The following is a 19,105-nucleotide window of genomic DNA, read 5'->3' on the forward strand; positions in this document are numbered from 1 at the left end:
GTAATCGGGGAAAGCAGGCACGTGATGCAGTTACTGTCAGCACCGGAATAAAGGGAGAAGAGGCACTGGTCCGCTGTGGGCTGTTCTCAAGCAAGTTCTGTGTGGTCTAGTGGTTAGGATACCTGGCTTTCGCCCAGGAGGCCCGGGTTCGATTGCCGGTACCGTAACGGAACTGTTTGCGAAAACAACGCTCTATGTTTTGGCCTTCGAACTGTCGTTGGTTGCCCTTCTTCCTTAGCTTCAACCGAACGTAATCGGGGAAAGCAGGCACGTGATGCAGTTACTGTCAGCACCGGAATAAAGGGAGAAGAGGCACTGGTCCGCTGTGGGCTGCTACCAGCGTCAGTGAGAAGTCGGTGGAGTCGCCAGTAGCGCCAGAAGCCTTCACACACGTTCCAGTTAATCACGTTGCTTGAAGCAGCTCCAGCCACAACAAGCCAAAGCCCGAATAGCTCAGTCGGTAGAGCATTAGGCTTTTAACCTAAGGGTCCAGGGTTCAAGTCCCTGTCCGGGCGAAGATTTTAACGCTTCCGTAATGGCTCGTGTCATAGCGATAGTAGCCCTGCCGTAATCAGTGCACGGTTTTCGTTTCCTGTCAACATTCTGCGCAGACGCAATCGGTTGGGTTTTTCACGTTTCGAGGGGTGCTTCTCCTACAAGCAGTCGTGGCCGAGTGGTTAAGGCGTCTGACTAAAAATCAGATTCCCTCTGGGAGCGTAGGTTCGAGTCCTACCGACTGCGTTGGTTTTTATCTTTTTTTGTTTTGGAAGAAGGAGCAGAAAATATCGCGTTTTGGTACCCGCCACACCTCACCTCTCACAGCCGTCTATAGTGCCTGTCCTTTACATAAGGGCGATTTCCAAGCGTCAGCTTTCGCGTCAGCCGAGCAAAGTCGGGACAAGTCGGGACATACTACAGGATGGTCTGGGTGGTGCAACGACGAAACAAAACCTTAATTTAAAAATCGAAAAAATGGGAAAAATAGGATGAAAAAGCAAAAAGAAGAATATAAAAATGTCTTACGGACTGCGTCGGTTTTTTTCTTTTTTTGTTTTGGCAGAAGGAGCAGAAAATATCGCGTTTTGGTACCCGCCACACCTCACCTCTCACAGCCGTCTATAGTGCCTGTCCTTTACATAAGGGCGATTTCCAAGCGTCAGCTTTCGCGTCAGCCGAGCAAAGTCGGGACAAGTCGGGACATACCACAGGATGGTCTGGGTGGTGCAACGACGAAAAAAAAAACGTTAATTTAACAGCAGGAGCCCACATAATGATAGGGAAATATTAGCGCCACTTGCGGTGGCCGGGAATCGTACCCGAATCAACTGCTTGGAAGGAAACTATGCTCATAATTACAACACCACTGCAGTGCCGCTGCTCGCAACGCCGCGCTGTGTCGGCTTCCCGCCCGCCGGCAGCGGCCCACGGCTATAGGAGCTGCAGGCGCATTACGAGGTAGGAGGGTGCATCCACACGCATTCGGGCAGCGCCTCCAAGCACGCTACGTCTTTGGGCAAGACTCGTCGCCGCTGACGCAAGGTTACTCACACGATAATGATGAGCGGTCTTTTTAAGGCAGTGTAGTGGAGGACTCCGCGAGTGTAGCCCTTTTTTCGACGTCGCTGGGTGGCAATCCCACTTTCCCTGCCAACAGCTGCTCGTATTGCATGGATAGCTTGTCGAGCATCTGTGGCTCTGTGGTTTGTGTCTCGGTAGCGCAGTAGGTAGTGCCTAAGTCTCATAATGTTAAGGTATGCCGGCACGATAACTCAGCGTGTTCGGTCAGAGGGTTATCTGCTCCCTCTAATGAAGGACTGGGTCTACGATGAACTTGAACGGGCGTCATCGGACGTCCGCCCCCAAACAACTGCAACGAACAAAATGAGAACAACAAAAAAAAAAAGTGGTAGAATGCTCGGCCACCACGAGGGCGGCCCGGGTTCGATTCCCGGTGGATGCATTATTTTGCTCTTCTGGCTACAATGCTGCCACGCGGATTGCTCGCTTGAGATGCGTCAGCCTCAGGACCTTATAGCTGTATAGCTGCGGCTGCAGTTTAATCTAGAGAGTCGGGACAGTACGTGTAGCAAGACAACAGATTGTTCAGAAAGCGCAAACTGTCTGTCTCTAATATGTGAGGCTTAGCTAGTTTCCTGGGAAGTCGTCTCCCGCGTGCATCGGTAGCGCAGTAGGTAGCGCGTAAGTCTCATAATCTTAAGGTCGTGAGTTCGATCCTCACCTGGGGCATTTAATTTTCTGTACATCATGACTGCATTAACGGCGTTGCTGTTGCTAGGGAACGTACTTAACTGTCGTCCGTTATCCACACGGAGTGCACTCCTCAGCGTCAAAATGTTTACTTCCAATTATGACGACGTAACAAGTTTGATATTTCTCCTCCCCTGTTACAAGCAAAATGCGATGCACACAGCAATGGACAGTCAATTTTGAACTGTGCGCCATGCCGGTCTGTAGGCGCAGATATGATCGCAAGCAGAGAACAGCACTGAGTCCAGATTCAGCACAAAATATGAGGAGAGACGGAATAAATCTCACTGTTCTCAAGCAAGTTCTGTGTGGTCTAGTGGTTAGAATACCTGGCTTTCGCCCAGGAGGCCCGGGTTCGATTGCCGGTACCGTAACGGAACTGTTTGCGCAAACAACGCTCTATGTTTTGGCCTTCGAACTGTCGTTGGTAGCCATTCTTCCTTAGCTTCAACCGAACGTAATCGGGGAAAGCAGGCACGTGATGCAGTTACTGTCAGCACCGGAATAAAGGTAGAAGAGGCACTGGTCCGCTGTGGGCTGCTACCAGCGTCAGTGAGAAGTCGGTGGAGTCGCCAGCAGCGCCAGAAGCCTTCACACACGTTCCAGTTAATCACGTTGCTTGAAGCAGCTCCAGCTCAACAAGCCAAAGCCCGAATAGCTCAGTCGGTAGAGCATTAGGCTTTTAACCTAAGGGTCCAGGGTTCAAGTCCCTGTCCGGGCGAAGATTTTAACGCTTCCGTAATGGCTCGTGTCATAGCGATAGTAGCCCTGCCGTAATCAGTGCACGGTTTTCGTTTCCTGTCAACATTCTGCGCAGACGCAATCGGTTGGGTTTTTCACGTTTCGAGGGGTGCTTCTCCTACAAGCAGTCGTGGCCGAGTGGTTAAGGCGTCTGACTAGAAATCAGATTCCCTCTGGGAGCGTAGGTTCGAGTCCTACCGACTGCGTTGGTTTTTTTCTTTTTTTGTTTTGGAAGAAGGAGCAGAAAATATCGCGTTTTGGTACCCGCCCACCTCACCTCTCACAGCCGTCTATAGTGCCTGTCCTTTACATAAGGGCGATTTCCAAGCGTCAGCTTTCGCGTCAGCCGAGAAAAGTCGGGACAAGTCGGGACATACTACAGGATGGTCTGGGTGGTGCAAAGACGAAACAAAACCTTAATTTAAAAATCGAAAAAATGGGAAAAATAGGATGAAAAAGCAAAAAGAAGAATATAAAAAAGTCTTACGGAGTGCGTCGGTTTTTTTCTTTTTTTGTTTTGGCAGAAGGAGCAGAAAATATCGCGTTTTGGTACCCGCCACACCTCACCTCTCACAGCCGTCTATAGTGCCTGTCCTTTACATAAGGGCGATTTCCAAGCGTCAGCTTTCGCGTCAGCCGAGCAAAGTCGGGACAAGTCGGGACATACCACAGGATGGTCTGGGTGGTGCAACGACGAAAAAAAAACGTTAATTTAACAGCAGGAGCCCACATAATGATAGGGAAATATTAGCGCCACTTGCGGTGGCCGGGAATCGAACCCGAATCAACTGCTTGGAAGGAAACTATGCTCATAATTACAACACCACTGCAGTGCCGCTGCTCGCAACGCCGCGCTGTGTCGGCTTCCCGCCCGCCGGCAGCGGCCCACGGCTATAGGAGCTGCAGGCGCATTACGAGGTAGGAGGGTGCATCCACACGCATTCGGGCAGCGCCTCCAAGCACGCTACGTCTTTGGGCAAGACTCGTCGCCGCTGACGCAAGGTTACTCACACGATAATGATGAGCGGTCGTTTTAAGGCAGTGTAGTGGAGGACTCCGCGAGTTTAGCCCTTTTTTCGACGTCGCTGGGTGGCAATCCCACTTTCCCTGCCAACAGCTGCTCGTATTGCATGGATAGCTTGTCGAGCATCTGTGGCTCTGTGGTTTGTGTCTCGGTAGCGCAGTAGGTAGTGCCTAAGTCTCATAATGTTAAGGTATGCCGGCACGATAACTCAGCGTGTTCGGTCAGAGGGTTATCTGCTCCCTCTAATGAAGGACTGAGTCAACGATGAACTTGAACGGGCGTCATCGGACGTCCGCCCCCAAACAACTGCAACGAACAAAATGAGAACAACAACAAAAAAAGTGGTAGAATGCTCGGCCACCACGAGGGCGGCCCGGGTTCGATTCCCGGTGGATGCATTATTTTGCTCTTCTGGCTACAATGCTGCCACGCGGATTGCTCGCTTGAGATGCGTCAGCCTCAGGACCTTATAGCTGTATAGCTGCGGCTGCAGTTTAATCTAGAGAGTCGGGACAGTACGTGTAGCAAGACAACAGATTGTTCAGAAAGCGCAAACTGTCTGTCTCTAATATGTGAGGCTTAGCTAGTTTCCTGGGAAGTCGTCTCCCGCGTGCATCGGTAGCGCAGTAGGTAGCGCGTAAGTCTCATAATCTTAAGGTCGTGAGTTCGATCCTCACCTGGGGCATTTAATTTTCTGTACATCATGACTGCATTAACGGCGTTGCTGTTGCTAGGGAACGTACTTAACTGTCGTCCGTTATCCACACGGAGTGCACTCCTCAGCGTCAAAATGTTTACTTCCAATTATGACGACGTAACAAGTTTGATATTTCTCCTCCCCTGTTACAAGCAAAATGCGATGCACACAGCAATGGACAGTCAATTTTGAACTGTGCGCCATGCCGGTCTGTAGGCGCAGATATGATCGCAAGCAGAGAACAGCACTGAGTCCAGATTCAGCACAAAATACGAGAAGAGACGGAATAAATCTCACTGTTCTCAAGCAAGTTCTGTGTGGTCTAGTGGTTAGGATACCTGGCTTTCACCCAGGAGGCCCGGGTTCGATTGCCGGTACCGGAACGGAACTGTTTGCGCAAACAACGCTCTATGTTTTGGCCTTCGAACTGTCGTTGGTTGCCCTTCTTCCTTAGCTTCAACCGAACGTAATCGGGGAAAGCAGGCACGTGATGCAGTTACTGTCAGCACCGGAATAAAGGGAGAAGAGGCACTGGTCCGCTGTGGGCTGCTACCAGCGTCAGTGAGAAGTCGGTGGAGTCGCCAGTAGCGCCAGAAGCCTTCACACACGTTCCAGTTCATCACGTTGCTTGAAGCAGCTCCAGCCACAACAAGCCCAAGCCCGAAGAGCTCAGTCGGTAGAGCATTAGGCTTTTAACCTAAGGGTCCAGGGTTCAAGTCCCTGTCCGGGCGAAGATTTTAACGCTTCCGTAATGGCTCGTGTCATAGCGATAGTAGCCCTGCCGTAATCAGTGCACGGTTTTCGTTTCCTGTCAACATTCTGCGCAGACGCAATCGGTTGGGTTTTTCACGTTTCGAGGGGTGCTTCTCCTACAAGCAGTCGTGGCCGAGTGGTTAAGGCGTCTAACTAGAAATCAGATTCCCTCTGGGAGCGTAGGTTCGAGTCCTACCGACTGCGTTGGTTTTTTTCTTTTTTTGTTTTGGCAGAAGGAGCAGAAAATATCGCGTTTTGGTACCCGCCACACCTCACCTCTCACAGCCGTCTATAGTGCCTGTCCTTTACATAAGGGCGATTTCCAAGCGTCAGCTTTCGCGTCAGCCGAGCAAAGTCGGGACAAGTCGGGACATACCACAGGATGGTCTGGGTGGTGCAACGACGAAAAAAAAAACGTTAATTTAACAGCAGGAGCCCACATAATGATAGGGAAATATTAGCGCCATTTGCGGTGGCCGGGAATCGAACCCGAATCAACTGCTTGGAAGGAAACTATGCTCATAATTACAACACCACTGCAGTGCCGCTGCTCGCAACGCCGCGCTGTGTCGGCTTCCCGCCCGCCGGCAGCGGCCCACGGCTATAGGAGCTGCAGGCGCATTACGAGATAGGAGGGTGCATCCACACGCATTCGGGCAGCGCCTCCAAGCACGCTACGTCTTTGGGCAAGACTCGTCGCCGCTGACGCAAGGTTACTCACACGATAATGATGAGCGGTCTTTTTAAGGCAGTGTAGTGGAGGACTCCGCGAGTTTAGCCCTTTTTTCGACGTCGCTGGGTGGCAATCCCACTTTCCCTGCCAACAGCTGCTCGTATTGCATGGATAGCTTGTCGAGCATCTGTGGCTCTGTGGTTTGTGTCTCGGTAGCGCAGTAGGTAGTGCCTAAGTCTCATAATGTTAAGGTATGCCGGCACGATAACTCAGCGTGTTCGGTCAGAGGGTTATCTGCTCCCTCTAATGAAGGACTGAGTCAACGATGAACTTGAACGGGCGTCATCGGACGTCCGCCCCCAAACAACTGCAACGAACAAAATGAGAACAACAAAAAAAAAGTGGTAGAATGCTCGGCCACCACGAGGGCGGCCCGGGTTCGATTCCCGGTGGATGCATTATTTTGCTCTTCTGGCTACAATGCTGCCACGCGGATTGCTCGCTTGAGATGCGTCAGCCTCAGGACCTTATAGCTGTATAGCTGCGGCTGCAGTTTAATCTAGAGAGTCGGGACAGTACGTGTAGCAAGACAACAGATTGTTCAGAAAGCGCAAACTGTCTGTCTCTAATATGTGAGGCTTAGCTAGTTTCCTGGGAAGTCGTCTCCCGCGTGCATCGGTAGCGCAGTAGGTAGCGCGTAAGTCTCATAATCTTAAGGTCGTGAGTTCGATCCTCACCTGGGGCATTTAATTTTCTGTACATCATGACTGCATTAACGGCGTTGCTGTTGCTAGGGAACGTACTTAACTGTCGTCCGTTATCCACACGGAGTGCACTCCTCAGCGTCAAAATGTTTACTTCCAATTATGACGACGTAACAAGTTTGATATTTCTCCTCCCCTGTTACAAGCAAAATGCGATGCACACAGCAATGGACAGTCAATTTTGAACTGTGCGCCATGCCGGTCTGTAGGCGCAGATATGATCGCAAGCAGAGAACAGCACTGAGTCCAGATTCAGCACAAAATACGAGAAGAGACGGAATAAATCTCACTGTTCTCAAGCAAGTTCTGTGTGGTCTAGTGGTTAGGATACCTGGCTTTCACCCAGGAGGCCCGGGTTCGATTGCCGGTACCGGAACGGAACTGTTTGCGCAAACAACGCTCTATGTTTTGGCCTTCGAACTGTCGTTGGTTGCCCTTCTTCCTTAGCTTCAACCGAACGTAATCGGGGAAAGCAGGCACGTGATGCAGTTACTGTCAGCACCGGAATAAAGGGAGAAGAGGCACTGGTCCGCTGTGGGCTGCTACCAGCGTCAGTGAGAAGTCGGTGGAGTCGCCAGTAGCGCCAGAAGCCTTCACACACGTTCCAGTTAATCACGTTGCTTGAAGCAGCTCCAGCCACAACAAGCCCAAGCCCGAATAGCTCAGTCGGTAGAGCATTAGGCTTTTAACCTAAGGGTCCAGGGTTCAAGTCCCTGTCCGGGCGAAGATTTTAACGCTTCCGTAATGGCTCGTGTCATAGCGATAGTAGCCCTGCCGTAATCAGTGCACGGTTTTCGTTTCCTGTCAACATTCTGCGCAGACGCAATCGGTTGGGTTTTTCACGTTTCGAGGGGTGCTTCTCCTACAAGCAGTCGTGGCCGAGTGGTTAAGGCGTCTAACTAGAAATCAGATTCCCTCTGGGAGCGTAGGTTCGAGTCCTACCGACTGCGTTGGTTTTTTTCTTTTTTTGTTTTGGAAGAAGGAGCAGAAAATATCCCGTTTTGGTACCTCGCCACACCTCACCTCTCACAGCCGTTTATAGTGCCTGTCCTTTACATAAGGGCGATTTCCAAGCGTCAGCTTTCGCGTCAGCCGAGAAAAGTCGGGACAAGTCGGGACATACTACAGGATGGTCTGGGTGGTGCAACGACGAAACAAAACCTTAATTTAAAAATCGAAAAAATGGGAAAAATAGGATGAAAAAGCAAAAAGAAGAATATAAAAAAGTCTTACGGAGTGCGTCGGTTTTTTTCTTTTTTTGTTTTGGCAGAAGGAGCAGAAAATATCGCGTTTTGGTACCCGCCACACCTCACCTCTCACAGCCGTCTATAGTGCCTGTCCTTTACATAAGGGCGATTTCCAAGCGTCAGCTTTCGCGTCAGCCGAGCAAAGTCGGGACAAGTCGGGACATACCACAGGATGGTCTGGGTGGTGCAACGACGAAAAAAAAAACGTTAATTTAACAGCAGGAGCCCACATAATGATAGGGAAATATTAGCGCCACTTGCGGTGGCCGGGAATCGAACCCGAATCAACTGCTTGGAAGGAAACTATGCTCATAATTACAACACCACTGCAGTGCCGCTGCTCGCAACGCCGCGCTGTGTCGGCTTCCCGCCCGCCGGCAGCGGCCCACGGCTATAGGAGCTGCAGGCGCATTACGAGATAGGAGGGTGCATCCACACGCATTCGGGCAGCGCCTCCAAGCACGCTACGTCTTTGGGCAAGACTCGTCGCCGCTGACGCAAGGTTACTCACACGATAATGATGAGCGGTCTTTTTAAGGCAGTGTAGTGGAGGACTCCGCGAGTTTAGCCCTTTTTTCGACGTCGCTGGGTGGCAATCCCACTTTCCCTGCCAACAGCTGCTCGTATTGCATGGATAGCTTGTCGAGCATCTGTGGCTCTGTGGTTTGTGTCTCGGTAGCGCAGTAGGTAGTGCCTAAGTCTCATAATGTTAAGGTATGCCGGCACGATAACTCAGCGTGTTCGGTCAGAGGGTTATCTGCTCCCTCTAATGAAGGACTGAGTCAACGATGAACTTGAACGGGCGTCATCGGACGTCCGCCCCCAAACAACTGCAACGAACAAAATGAGAACAACAAAAAAAAAGTGGTAGAATGCTCGGCCACCACGAGGGCGGCCCGGGTTCGATTCCCGGTGGATGCATTATTTTGCTCTTCTGGCTACAATGCTGCCACGCGGATTGCTCGCTTGAGATGCGTCAGCCTCAGGACCTTATAGCTGTATAGCTGCGGCTGCAGTTTAATCTAGAGAGTCGGGACAGTACGTGTAGCAAGACAACAGATTGTTCAGAAAGCGCAAACTGTCTGTCTCTAATATGTGAGGCTTAGCTAGTTTCCTGGGAAGTCGTCTCCCGCGTGCATCGGTAGCGCAGTAGGTAGCGCGTAAGTCTCATAATCTTAAGGTCGTGAGTTCGATCCTCACCTGGGGCATTTAATTTTCTGTACATCATGACTGCATTAACGGCGTTGCTGTTGCTAGGGAACGTACTTAACTGTCGTCCGTTATCCACACGGAGTGCACTCCTCAGCGTCAAAATGTTTACTTCCAATTATGACGACGTAACAAGTTTGATATTTCTCCTCCCCTGTTACAAGCAAAATGCGATGCACACAGCAATGGACAGTCAATTTTGAACTGTGCGCCATGCCGGTCTGTAGGCGCAGATATGATCGCAAGCAGAGAACAGCACTGAGTCCAGATTCAGCACAAAATACGAGAAGAGACGGAATAAATCTCACTGTTCTCAAGCAAGTTCTGTGTGGTCTAGTGGTTAGGATACCTGGCTTTCACCCAGGAGGCCCGGGTTCGATTGCCGGTACCGGAACGGAACTGTTTGCGCAAACAACGCTCTATGTTTTGGCCTTCGAACTGTCGTTGGTTGCCCTTCTTCCTTAGCTTCAACCGAACGTAATCGGGGAAAGCAGGCACGTGATGCAGTTACTGTCAGCACCGGAATAAAGGGAGAAGAGGCACTGGTCCGCTGTGGGCTGCTACCAGCGTCAGTGAGAAGTCGGTGGAGTCGCCAGTAGCGCCAGAAGCCTTCACACACGTTCCAGTTAATCACGTTGCTTGAAGCAGCTCCAGCCACAACAAGCCCAAGCCCGAAGAGCTCAGTCGGTAGAGCATTAGGCTTTTAACCTAAGGGTCCAGGGTTCAAGTCCCTGTCCGGGCGAAGATTTTAACGCTTCCGTAATGGCTCGTGTCATAGCGATAGTAGCCCTGCCGTAATCAGTGCACGGTTTTCGTTTCCTGTCAACATTCTGCGCAGACGCAATCGGTTGGGTTTTTCACGTTTCGAGGGGTGCTTCTCCTACAAGCAGTCGTGGCCGAGTGGTTAAGGCGTCTGACTAGAAATCAGATTCCCTCTGGGAGCGTAGGTTCGAGTCCTACCGACTGCGTTGGTTTTTTTCTTTTTTTGTTTTGGAAGAAGGAGCAGAAAATATCCCGTTTTGGTACCTCGCCACACCTCACCTCTCACAGCCGTTTATAGTGCCTGTCCTTTACATAAGGGCGATTTCCAAGCGTCAGCTTTCGCGTCAGCCGAGAAAAGTCGGGACAAGTCGGGACATACTACAGGATGGTCTGGGTGGTGCAACGACGAAACAAAACCTTAATTTAAAAATCGAAAAAATGGGAAAAATAGGATGAAAAAGCAAAAAGAAGAATATAAAAACGTCTTACGGAGTGCGTCGGTTTTTTTCTTTTTTTGTTTTGGCAGAAGGAGCAGAAAATATCGCGTTTTGGTACCCGCCACACCTCACCTCTCACAGCCGTCTATAGTGCCTGTCCTTTACATAAGGGCGATTTCCAAGCGTCAGCTTTCGCGTCAGCCGAGCAAAGTCGGGACAAGTCGGGACATACCACAGGATGGTCTGGGTGGTGCAACGACGAAAAAAAAACCGTTAATTTAACAGCAGGAGCCCACATAATGATAGGGAAATATTAGCGCCACTTGCGGTGGCCGGGAATCGAACCCGAATCAACTGCTTGGAAGGAAACTATGCTCATAATTACAATACCACTGCAGTGCCGCTGCTCGCAACGCCGCGCTGTGTCGGCTTCCCGCCCGCCGGCAGCGGTCCACAGCTATAGGAGCTGCAGGCGCATTACGAGGTAGGAGGGTGCATCCACACGCATTCGGGCAGCGCCTCCAAGCACGCTACGTCTTTGGGCAAGACTCGTCGCCGCTGACGCTAGGTTACTCACACGATAATGATGAGCGGTCTTTTTAAGGCAGTGTAGTTGAGGACTCCGCGAGTTTAGCCCTTTTTTCGACGTCGCTGGGTGGCAATCCCACTTTCCCTGCCAACAGCTGCTCGTATTGCATGGATAGCTTGTCGAGCATCTGTGGCTCTGTGGTTTGTGTCTCGGTAGCGCAGTAGGTAGTGCCTAAGTCTCATAATGTTAAGGTATGCCGGCACGATAACTCAGCGTGTTCGGTCAGAGGGTTATCTGCTCCCTCTAATGAAGGACTGAGTCAACGATGAACTTGAACGGGCGTCATCGGACGTCCGCCCCCAAACAACTGCAACGAACAAAATGAAAACAACAAAAAAAAAAGTGGTAGAATGCTCGGCCACCACGAGGGCGGCCCGGGTTCGATTCCCGGTGGATGCATTATTTTGCTCTTCTGGCTACAATGCTGCCACGCGGATTGCTCGCTTGAGATGCGTCAGCCTCAGGACCTTATAGCTGTATAGCTGCGGCTGCAGTTTAATCTAGAGAGTCGGGACAGTACGTGTAGCAAGACAACAGATTGTTCAGAAAGCGCAAACTGTCTGTCTCTAATATGTGAGGCTTAGCTAGTTTCCTGGGAAGTCGTCTCCCGCGTGCATCGGTAGCGCAGTAGGTAGCGCGTAAGTCTCATTATCTTAAGGTCGTGAGTTCGATCCTCACCTGGGGCATTTAATTTTGTGTACATCATGACTGCATTAACGGCGTTGCTGTTGCTAGGGAACGTGCTTAACTGTCGTCCGTTATCCACACGGAGTGCACTCCTCAGCGTCAAAATGTTTACTTCCAATTATGACGACGTAACAAGTTTGATATTTCTCCTCCCCTGTTACAAGCAAAATGCGATGCACACAGCAATGGACAGTCAATTTTGAACTGTGCGCCATGCCGGTCTGTAGGCGCAGATATGATCGCAAGCAGAGAACAGCACTGAGTCCAGATTCAGCACAAAATACGAGAAGAGACGGAATAAATCTCACTGTTCTCAAGCAAGTTCTGTGTGGTCTAGTGGTTAGGATACCTGGCTTTCACCCAGGAGGCCCGGGTTCGATTGCCGGTACCGTAACGGAACTGTTTGCGCAAACAACGCTCTATGTTTTGGCCTTCGAACTGTCGTTGGTTGCCCTTCTTCCTTAGCTTCAACCGAACGTAATCGGGGAAAGCAGGCACGTGATGCAGTTACTGTCAGCACCGGAATAAAGGGAGAAGAGGCACTGGTCCGCTGTGGGCTGCTACCAGCGTCAGTGAGAAGTCGGTGGAGTCGCCAGTAGCGCCAGAAGCCTTCACACACGTTCCAGTTAATCACGTTGCTTGAAGCAGCTCCAGCCACAACAAGCCCAAGCCCGAAGAGCTCAGTCGGTAGAGCATTAGGCTTTTAACCTAAGGGTCCAGGGTTCAAGTCCCTGTCCGGGCGAAGATTTTAACGCTTCCGTAATGGCTCGTGTCATAGCGATAGTAGCCCTGCCGTAATCAGTGCACGGTTTTCGTTTCCTGTCAACATTCTGCGCAGACGCAATCGGTTGGGTTTTTCACGTTTCGAGGGGTGCTTCTCCTAGAAGCAGTCGTGGCCGAGTGGTTAAGGCGTCTGACTAGAAATCAGATTCCCTCTGGGAGCGTAGGTTCGAGTCCAACCGACTGCGTTGGTTTTTTTTCTTTTTTTGTTTTGGAAGAAGGAGCAGAAAATATCCCGTTTTCGTACCTCGCCACACCTCACCTCTCACAGCCGTTTATAGTGCCTGTCCTTTACATAAGGGCGATTTCCAAGCGTCAGCTTTCGCGTCAGCCGAGAAAAGTCGGGACAAGTCGGGACATACTACAGGATGGTCTGGGTGGTGCAACGACGAAACAAAACCTTAATTTAAAAATCGAAAAAATGGGAAAAATAGGATGAAAAAGCAAAAAGAAGAATATAAAAAAGTCTTACGGAGTGCGTCGGTTTTTTTCTTTTTTTGTTTTGGAAGAAGGAGCAGAAAATATCGCGTTTTGGTACCCGCCACACCTCACCTATCACAGCCGTCTATAGTGCCTGTCCTTTACATAAGGGCGATTTCCAAGCGTCAGCTTTCGCGTCAGCCGAGCAAAGTCGGGACAAGTCGGGACATACCACAGGATGGTCTGGGTGGTGCAACGACGAAAAAAAAAACGTTAATTTAACAGCAGGAGCCCACATAATGATAGGGAAATATTAGCGCCACTTGCGGTGGCCGGGAATCGAACCCGAATCAACTGCTTGGAAGGAAACTATGCTCATAATTACAACACCACTGCAGTGCCGCTGCTCGCAACGCCGCGCTGTGTCGGCTTCCCGCCCGCCGGCAGCGGCCCACGGCTATAGGAGCTGCAGGCGCATTACGAGGTAGGAGGGTGCATCCACACGCATTCGGGCAGCGCCTCCAAGCACGCTACGTCTTTGGGCAAGACTCGTCGCCGCTGACGCAAGGTTACTCACACGATAATGATGAGCGGTCTTTTTAAGGCAGTGTAGTGGAGGACTCCGCGAGTGTAGCCCTTTTTTCGACGTCGCTGGGTGGCAATCCCACTTTCCCTGCCAACAGCTGCTCGTATTGCATGGATAGCTTGTCGAGCATCTGTGGCTCTGTGGTTTGTGTCTCGGTAGCGCAGTAGGTAGTGCCTAAGTCTCATAATGTTAAGGTATGCCGGCACGATAACTCAGCGTGTTCGGTCAGAGGGTTATCTGCTCCCTCTAATGAAGGACTGAGTCAACGATGAACTTGAACGGGCGTCATCGGACGTCCGCCCCCAAACAACTGCAACGAACAAAATGAGAACAACAAAAAAAAAGTGGTAGAATGCTCGGCCACCACGAGGGCGGCCCGGGTTCGATTCCCGGTGGATGCATTATTTTGCTCTTCTATCTACAATGCTGCCACGCGGATTGCTCGCTTGAGATGCGTCAGCCTCAGGACCTTATAGCTGTATAGCTGCGGCTGCAGTTTAATCTAGAGAGTCGGGACAGTACGTGTAGCAAGACAACAGATTGTTCAGAAAGCGCAAACTGTCTGTCTCTAATATGTGAGGCTTAGCTAGTTTCCTGGGAAGTCGTCTCCCGCGTGCATCGGTAGCGCAGTAGGTAGCGCGTAAGTCTCATAATCTTAAGGTCGTGAGTTCGATCCTCACCTGGGGCATTTAATTTTCTGTACATCATGACTGCATTAACGGCGTTGCTGTTGCTAGGGAACGTGCTTAACTGTCGTCCGTTATCCACACGGAGTGCACTCCTCAGCGTCAAAATGTTTACTTCCAATTATGACGACGTAACAAGTTTGATATTTCTCCTCCCCTGTTACAAGCAAAATGCGATGCACACAGCAATGGACAGTCAATTTTGAACTGTGCGCCATGCCGGTCTGTAGGCGCAGATATGATCGCAAGCAGAGAACAGCACTGAGTCCAGATTCAGCACAAAATACGAGAAGAGACGGAATAAATCTCACTGTTCTCAAGCAAGTTCTGTGTGGTCTAGTGGTTAGGATACCTGGCTTTCACCCAGGAGGCCCGGGTTCGATTGCCGGTACCGGAATGGAACTGTTTGCGCAAACAACGCTCTATGTTTTGGCCTTCGAACTGTCGTTGGTTGCCCTTCTTCCTTAGCTTCAACCGAACGTAATCGGGGAAAGCAGGCACGTGATGCAGTTACTGTCAGCACCGGAATAAAGGGAGAAGAGGCACTGGTCCGCTGTGGGCTGCTACCAGCGTCAGTGAGAAGTCGGTGGAGCCGCCAGTAGCGCCAGAAGCCTTCACACACGTTCCAGTTAATCACGTTGCTTGAAGCAGCTCCAGCCACAACAAGCCCAAGCCCGAATAGCTCAGTCGGTAGAGCATTAGGCTTTTAACCTAAGGGTCCAGGGTTCAAGTCCCTGTCCGGGCGAAGATTTTAACGCTTCCGTAATGGCTCGTGTCATAGCGATAGTAGCCCTGCCGTAATCAGTGCACGGTTTTCGTTTCCTGTCAACATTCTGCGCAGACGCAATCGGTTGGGTTTTTCACGTTTCGAGGGGTGCTTCTCCTACAAGCAGTCGTGGCCGAGTGGTTAAGGCGTCTGACTAGAAATCAGATTCTCTCTGGGAGCGTAGGTTCGAGTCCTACCGACTGCGTTGGTTTTTTTCTTTTTTTGTTTTGGAAGAAGGAGCAGAAAATATCCCGTTTTGGTACCTCGCCACACCTCACCTCTCACAGCCGTTTATAGTGCCTGTCCTTTACATAAGGGCGATTTCCAAGCGTCAGCTTTCGCGTCAGCCGAGAAAAGTCGGGACAAGTCGGGACATACTACAGGATGGTCTGGGTGGTGCAACGACGAAACAAAACCTTAATTTAAAAATCGAAAAAATGGGAAAAATAGGATGAAAAAGCAAAAAGAAGAATATAAAAAAGTCTTACGGAGTGCGCCCCACAGGATGGTCTGGGTGGTGCAACGACGAAAAAAAAACGTTAATTTAACAGCAGGAGCCCACATAATGATAGGGAAATATTAGCGCCACTTGCGGTGGCCGGGAATCGAACCCGAATCAACTGCTTGGAAGGAAACTATGCTCATAATTACAACACCACTGCAGTGCCGCTGCTCGCAACGCCGCGCTGTGTCGGCTTCCCGCCCGCCGGCAGCGGCCCACGGCTATAGGAGCTGCAGGCGCATTACGAGGTAGGAGGGTGCATCCACACGCATTCGGGCAGCGCCTCCAAGCACGCTACGTCTTTGGGCAAGACTCGTCGCCGCTGACGCAAGGTTACTCACACGATAATGATGAGCGGTCTTTTTAAGGCAGTGTAGTGGAGGACTCCGCGAGTGTAGCCCTTTTTTCGACGTCGCTGGGTGGCAATCCCACTTTCCCTGCCAACAGCTGCTCGTATTGCATGGATAGCTTGTCGAGCATCTGTGGCTCTGTGGTTTGTGTCTCGGTAGCGCAGTAGGTAGTGCCTAAGTCTCATAATGTTAAGGTATGCCGGCACGATAACTCAGCGTGTTCGGTCAGAGGGTTATCTGCTCCCTCTAATGAAGGACTGAGTCAACGATGAACTTGAACGGGCGTCATCGGACGTCCGCCCCCAAACAACTGCAACGAACAAAATGAGAACAACAAAAAAAAAGTGGTAGAATGCTCGGCCACCACGAGGGCGGCCCGGGTTCGATTCCCGGTGGATGCATTATTTTGCTCTTCTGGCTACAATGCTGCCACGCGGATTGCTCGCTTGAGATGCGTCAGCCTCAGGACCTTATAGCTGTATAGCTGCGGCTGCAGTTTAATCTAGAGAGTCGGGACAGTACGTGTAGCAAGACAACAGATTGTTCAGAAAGCGCAAACTGTCTGTCTCTAATATGTGAGGCTTAGCTAGTTTCCTGGGAAGTCGTCTCCCGCGTGCATCGGTAGCGCAGTAGGTAGCGCGTAAGTCTCATAATCTTAAGGTCGTGAGTTCGATCCTCACCTGGGGCATTTAATTTTCTGTACATCATGACTGCATTAACGGCGTTGCTGTTGCTAGGGAACGTACTTAACTGTCGTCCGTTATCCACACGGAGTGCACTCCTCAGCGTCAAAATGTTTACTTCCAATTATGACGACGTAACAAGTTTGATATTTCTCCTCCCCTGTTACAAGCAAAATGCGATGCACACAGCAATGGACAGTCAATTTTGAACTGTGCGCCATGCCGGTCTGTAGGCGCAGATATGATCGCAAGCAGAGAACAGCACTGAGTCCAGATTCAGCACAAAATACGAGAAGAGACGGAATAAATCTCACTGTTCTCAAGCAAGTTCTGTGTGGTCTAGTGGTTAGGATACCTGGCTTTCACCCAGGAGGGCCGGGTTCGATTGCCGGTACCGGAACGGAACTGTCTGCGCAAACAACGCTCTATGTTTTGGCCTTCGAACTGTCGTTGGTTGCCCTTCTTCCTTAGCTTCAACCGAACGTAATCGGGGAAAGCAGGCACGTGATGCAGTTACTGTCAGCACCGGAATAAAGGGAGAAGAGGCACTGGTCCGCTGTGGGCTGCTACCAGCTTCAGTGAGAAGTCGGTGGAGTCGCCAGTAGCGCCAGAAGCCTTCACACACGTTCCAGTTAATCACGTTGCTTGAAGCAGCTCCAGCCACAACAAGCCCAAGCCCGAATAGCTCAGTCGGTAGAGCATTAGGCTTTTAACCTAAGGGTCCAGGGTTCAAGTCCCTGTCCGGGCGAAGATTTTAACGCTTCCGTAATGGCTCGTGTCATAGCGATAGTAGCCCTGCCGTAATCAGTGCACGGTTTTCGTTTCCTGTCAACATTCTGCGCAGACGCAATCGGTTAGGTTTTTCACGTTTCGAGGGGTGCTTCTCCTACAAGCAGTCGTGGCCGAGTGGTTAAGGCGTCTGACTAGAAATCAGATTCTCTCTGGGAGCGTAGGTTCGAGTCCTACCGACTGCGTTGGTTTTTTTCTTTTTTTGTATTGGAAGAAGGAGCAGAAAATATCCCGTTTTGGTACCTCGCCACACCTCACCTCTCACAGCCGTTTATAGTGCCTGTCCTTTACATAAGGGCGATTTCCAAGCGTCAGCTTTCGCGTCAGCCGAGAAAAGTCGGGACAAGTCGGGACATACTACAGGATGGTCTGGGTGGTGCAACGACGAAACAAAACCTTAATTTAAAAATCGAAAAAATGGGAAAAATAGGATGAACAAGCAAAAAGAAGAATATAAAAAAGTCTTACGGAGTGCGTCGGTTTTTTTCTTTTTTTGTTTTGGCAGAAGGAGCAGAAAATATCGCGTTTTGGTACCCGCCACACCTCACCTCTCACAGCCGTCTATAGTGCCTGTCCTTTACATAAGGGCGATTTCCAAGCGTCAGCTTTCGCGTCAGCCGAGCAAAGTCGGGACAAGTCGGGACATACCACAGGATGGTCTGGGTGGTGCAACGACGAAAAAAAAAACGTTAATTTAACAGCAGGAGCCCACATAATGATAGGGAAATATTAGCGCCACTTGCGGTGGCCGGGAATCGAACCCGAATCAACTGCTTGGAAGGAAACTATGCTCATAATTACAACACCACTGCAGTGCCGCTGCTCGCAACGCCGCGCTGTGTCGGCTTCCCGCCCGCCGGCAGCGGTCCACGGCTATAGGAGCTCCAGGCGCATTACGAGGTAGGAGGGTGCATCCACACGCATTCGGGCAGCGCCTCCAAGCACGCTACGTCTTTGGGCAAGACTCGTCGCCGCTGACGCAAGGTTACTCACACGATAATGATGAGCGGTCTTTTTAAGGCAGTGTAGTGGAGGACTCCGCGAGTTTAGCCCTTTTTTCGACGTCGCTGGGTGGCAATCCCACTTTCCCTGCCAACAGCTGCTCGTATTGCATGGATAGCTTGTCGAGCATCTGTGGCTCTGTGGTTTGTGTCTCGGTAGCGCAGTAGGTAGTGCCTAAGTCTCATAATGTTAAGGTATGCCGGCACGATAACTCAGCGTGTTCGGTCAGAGGGTTATCTGCTCCCTCTAATGAAGGACTGAGTCAACGATGAACTTGAACGGGCGTCATCGGACGTCCGCCCCCAAACAACTGCAACGAACAAAATGAGAACAACAAAAAAAAAGTGGTAGAATGCTCGGCCACCACGAGGGCGGCCCGGGTTCGATTCCCGGTGGATGCATTATTTTGCTCTTCTATCTACAATGCTGCCACGCGGATTGCTCGCTTGAGATGCGTCAGCCTCAGGACCTTATAGCTGTATAGCTGCGGCTGCAGTTTAATCTAGAGAGTCGGGACAGTACGTGTAGCAAGACAACAGATTGTTCAGAAAGCGCAAACTGTCTGTCTCTAATATGTGAGGCTTAGCTAGTTTCCTGGGAAGTCGTCTCCCGCGTGCATCGGTAGCGCAGTAGGTAGCGCGTAAGTCTCATAATCTTAAGGTCGTGAGTTCGATCCTCACCTGGGGCATT

General features: G+C 50.8%; 28 non-coding genes across 28 annotated transcripts; all 28 read left to right on the top strand.

Moving 5' to 3' along the window:
- Positions 1–442: 442 nt before the first annotated feature.
- On the top strand, positions 443–515 carry Trnak-uuu (transfer RNA lysine (anticodon UUU)). Its single transcript has one exon. It is a non-coding gene; the product is annotated as a tRNA-Lys (tRNA).
- A 144-nt stretch (positions 516–659) lies between these two features.
- Trnaf-aaa (transfer RNA phenylalanine (anticodon AAA)) lies at positions 660–741 on the top strand. The gene has a single exon. It is a non-coding gene; the product is annotated as a tRNA-Phe (tRNA).
- A 1,433-nt stretch (positions 742–2,174) lies between these two features.
- On the top strand, positions 2,175–2,247 carry Trnam-cau (transfer RNA methionine (anticodon CAU)). Its single transcript has one exon. It is a non-coding gene; the product is annotated as a tRNA-Met (tRNA).
- Positions 2,248–2,916: 669 nt separating this feature from the next.
- On the top strand, positions 2,917–2,989 carry Trnak-uuu (transfer RNA lysine (anticodon UUU)). Its single transcript has one exon. It is a non-coding gene; the product is annotated as a tRNA-Lys (tRNA).
- Positions 2,990–3,133: 144 nt separating this feature from the next.
- Trnas-aga (transfer RNA serine (anticodon AGA)) lies at positions 3,134–3,215 on the top strand. Its single transcript has one exon. It is a non-coding gene; the product is annotated as a tRNA-Ser (tRNA).
- Positions 3,216–4,645: 1,430 nt separating this feature from the next.
- Positions 4,646–4,718, top strand: Trnam-cau (transfer RNA methionine (anticodon CAU)). The gene has a single exon. It is a non-coding gene; the product is annotated as a tRNA-Met (tRNA).
- A 323-nt stretch (positions 4,719–5,041) lies between these two features.
- Trnae-uuc (transfer RNA glutamic acid (anticodon UUC)) lies at positions 5,042–5,113 on the top strand. Its single transcript has one exon. It is a non-coding gene; the product is annotated as a tRNA-Glu (tRNA).
- Positions 5,114–5,388: 275 nt separating this feature from the next.
- Positions 5,389–5,461, top strand: Trnak-uuu (transfer RNA lysine (anticodon UUU)). Its single transcript has one exon. It is a non-coding gene; the product is annotated as a tRNA-Lys (tRNA).
- Positions 5,462–5,605: 144 nt separating this feature from the next.
- Positions 5,606–5,687, top strand: Trnas-aga (transfer RNA serine (anticodon AGA)). The gene has a single exon. It is a non-coding gene; the product is annotated as a tRNA-Ser (tRNA).
- Positions 5,688–6,828: 1,141 nt separating this feature from the next.
- On the top strand, positions 6,829–6,901 carry Trnam-cau (transfer RNA methionine (anticodon CAU)). The gene has a single exon. It is a non-coding gene; the product is annotated as a tRNA-Met (tRNA).
- A 323-nt stretch (positions 6,902–7,224) lies between these two features.
- Trnae-uuc (transfer RNA glutamic acid (anticodon UUC)) lies at positions 7,225–7,296 on the top strand. Its single transcript has one exon. It is a non-coding gene; the product is annotated as a tRNA-Glu (tRNA).
- A 275-nt stretch (positions 7,297–7,571) lies between these two features.
- Trnak-uuu (transfer RNA lysine (anticodon UUU)) lies at positions 7,572–7,644 on the top strand. The gene has a single exon. It is a non-coding gene; the product is annotated as a tRNA-Lys (tRNA).
- Positions 7,645–7,788: 144 nt separating this feature from the next.
- On the top strand, positions 7,789–7,870 carry Trnas-aga (transfer RNA serine (anticodon AGA)). The gene has a single exon. It is a non-coding gene; the product is annotated as a tRNA-Ser (tRNA).
- A 1,432-nt stretch (positions 7,871–9,302) lies between these two features.
- Trnam-cau (transfer RNA methionine (anticodon CAU)) lies at positions 9,303–9,375 on the top strand. Its single transcript has one exon. It is a non-coding gene; the product is annotated as a tRNA-Met (tRNA).
- A 323-nt stretch (positions 9,376–9,698) lies between these two features.
- On the top strand, positions 9,699–9,770 carry Trnae-uuc (transfer RNA glutamic acid (anticodon UUC)). The gene has a single exon. It is a non-coding gene; the product is annotated as a tRNA-Glu (tRNA).
- Positions 9,771–10,045: 275 nt separating this feature from the next.
- Trnak-uuu (transfer RNA lysine (anticodon UUU)) lies at positions 10,046–10,118 on the top strand. Its single transcript has one exon. It is a non-coding gene; the product is annotated as a tRNA-Lys (tRNA).
- A 144-nt stretch (positions 10,119–10,262) lies between these two features.
- Trnas-aga (transfer RNA serine (anticodon AGA)) lies at positions 10,263–10,344 on the top strand. Its single transcript has one exon. It is a non-coding gene; the product is annotated as a tRNA-Ser (tRNA).
- Positions 10,345–11,777: 1,433 nt separating this feature from the next.
- On the top strand, positions 11,778–11,850 carry Trnam-cau (transfer RNA methionine (anticodon CAU)). Its single transcript has one exon. It is a non-coding gene; the product is annotated as a tRNA-Met (tRNA).
- Positions 11,851–12,520: 670 nt separating this feature from the next.
- On the top strand, positions 12,521–12,593 carry Trnak-uuu (transfer RNA lysine (anticodon UUU)). Its single transcript has one exon. It is a non-coding gene; the product is annotated as a tRNA-Lys (tRNA).
- Positions 12,594–12,737: 144 nt separating this feature from the next.
- Trnas-aga (transfer RNA serine (anticodon AGA)) lies at positions 12,738–12,819 on the top strand. The gene has a single exon. It is a non-coding gene; the product is annotated as a tRNA-Ser (tRNA).
- A 1,433-nt stretch (positions 12,820–14,252) lies between these two features.
- Positions 14,253–14,325, top strand: Trnam-cau (transfer RNA methionine (anticodon CAU)). Its single transcript has one exon. It is a non-coding gene; the product is annotated as a tRNA-Met (tRNA).
- Positions 14,326–14,648: 323 nt separating this feature from the next.
- Positions 14,649–14,721, top strand: Trnae-uuc (transfer RNA glutamic acid (anticodon UUC)). The gene has a single exon. It is a non-coding gene; the product is annotated as a tRNA-Glu (tRNA).
- A 274-nt stretch (positions 14,722–14,995) lies between these two features.
- Positions 14,996–15,068, top strand: Trnak-uuu (transfer RNA lysine (anticodon UUU)). The gene has a single exon. It is a non-coding gene; the product is annotated as a tRNA-Lys (tRNA).
- Positions 15,069–15,212: 144 nt separating this feature from the next.
- On the top strand, positions 15,213–15,294 carry Trnas-aga (transfer RNA serine (anticodon AGA)). Its single transcript has one exon. It is a non-coding gene; the product is annotated as a tRNA-Ser (tRNA).
- Positions 15,295–16,556: 1,262 nt separating this feature from the next.
- Trnam-cau (transfer RNA methionine (anticodon CAU)) lies at positions 16,557–16,629 on the top strand. Its single transcript has one exon. It is a non-coding gene; the product is annotated as a tRNA-Met (tRNA).
- Positions 16,630–17,299: 670 nt separating this feature from the next.
- On the top strand, positions 17,300–17,372 carry Trnak-uuu (transfer RNA lysine (anticodon UUU)). Its single transcript has one exon. It is a non-coding gene; the product is annotated as a tRNA-Lys (tRNA).
- A 144-nt stretch (positions 17,373–17,516) lies between these two features.
- On the top strand, positions 17,517–17,598 carry Trnas-aga (transfer RNA serine (anticodon AGA)). The gene has a single exon. It is a non-coding gene; the product is annotated as a tRNA-Ser (tRNA).
- Positions 17,599–19,030: 1,432 nt separating this feature from the next.
- On the top strand, positions 19,031–19,103 carry Trnam-cau (transfer RNA methionine (anticodon CAU)). The gene has a single exon. It is a non-coding gene; the product is annotated as a tRNA-Met (tRNA).
- Positions 19,104–19,105: the final 2 nt, after the last annotated feature.

This window comes from Schistocerca gregaria, unplaced genomic scaffold (assembly GCF_023897955.1).
Source record: "Schistocerca gregaria isolate iqSchGreg1 unplaced genomic scaffold, iqSchGreg1.2 ptg000359l, whole genome shotgun sequence".
NCBI lineage: Eukaryota > Metazoa > Arthropoda > Insecta > Orthoptera > Acrididae > Schistocerca > Schistocerca gregaria.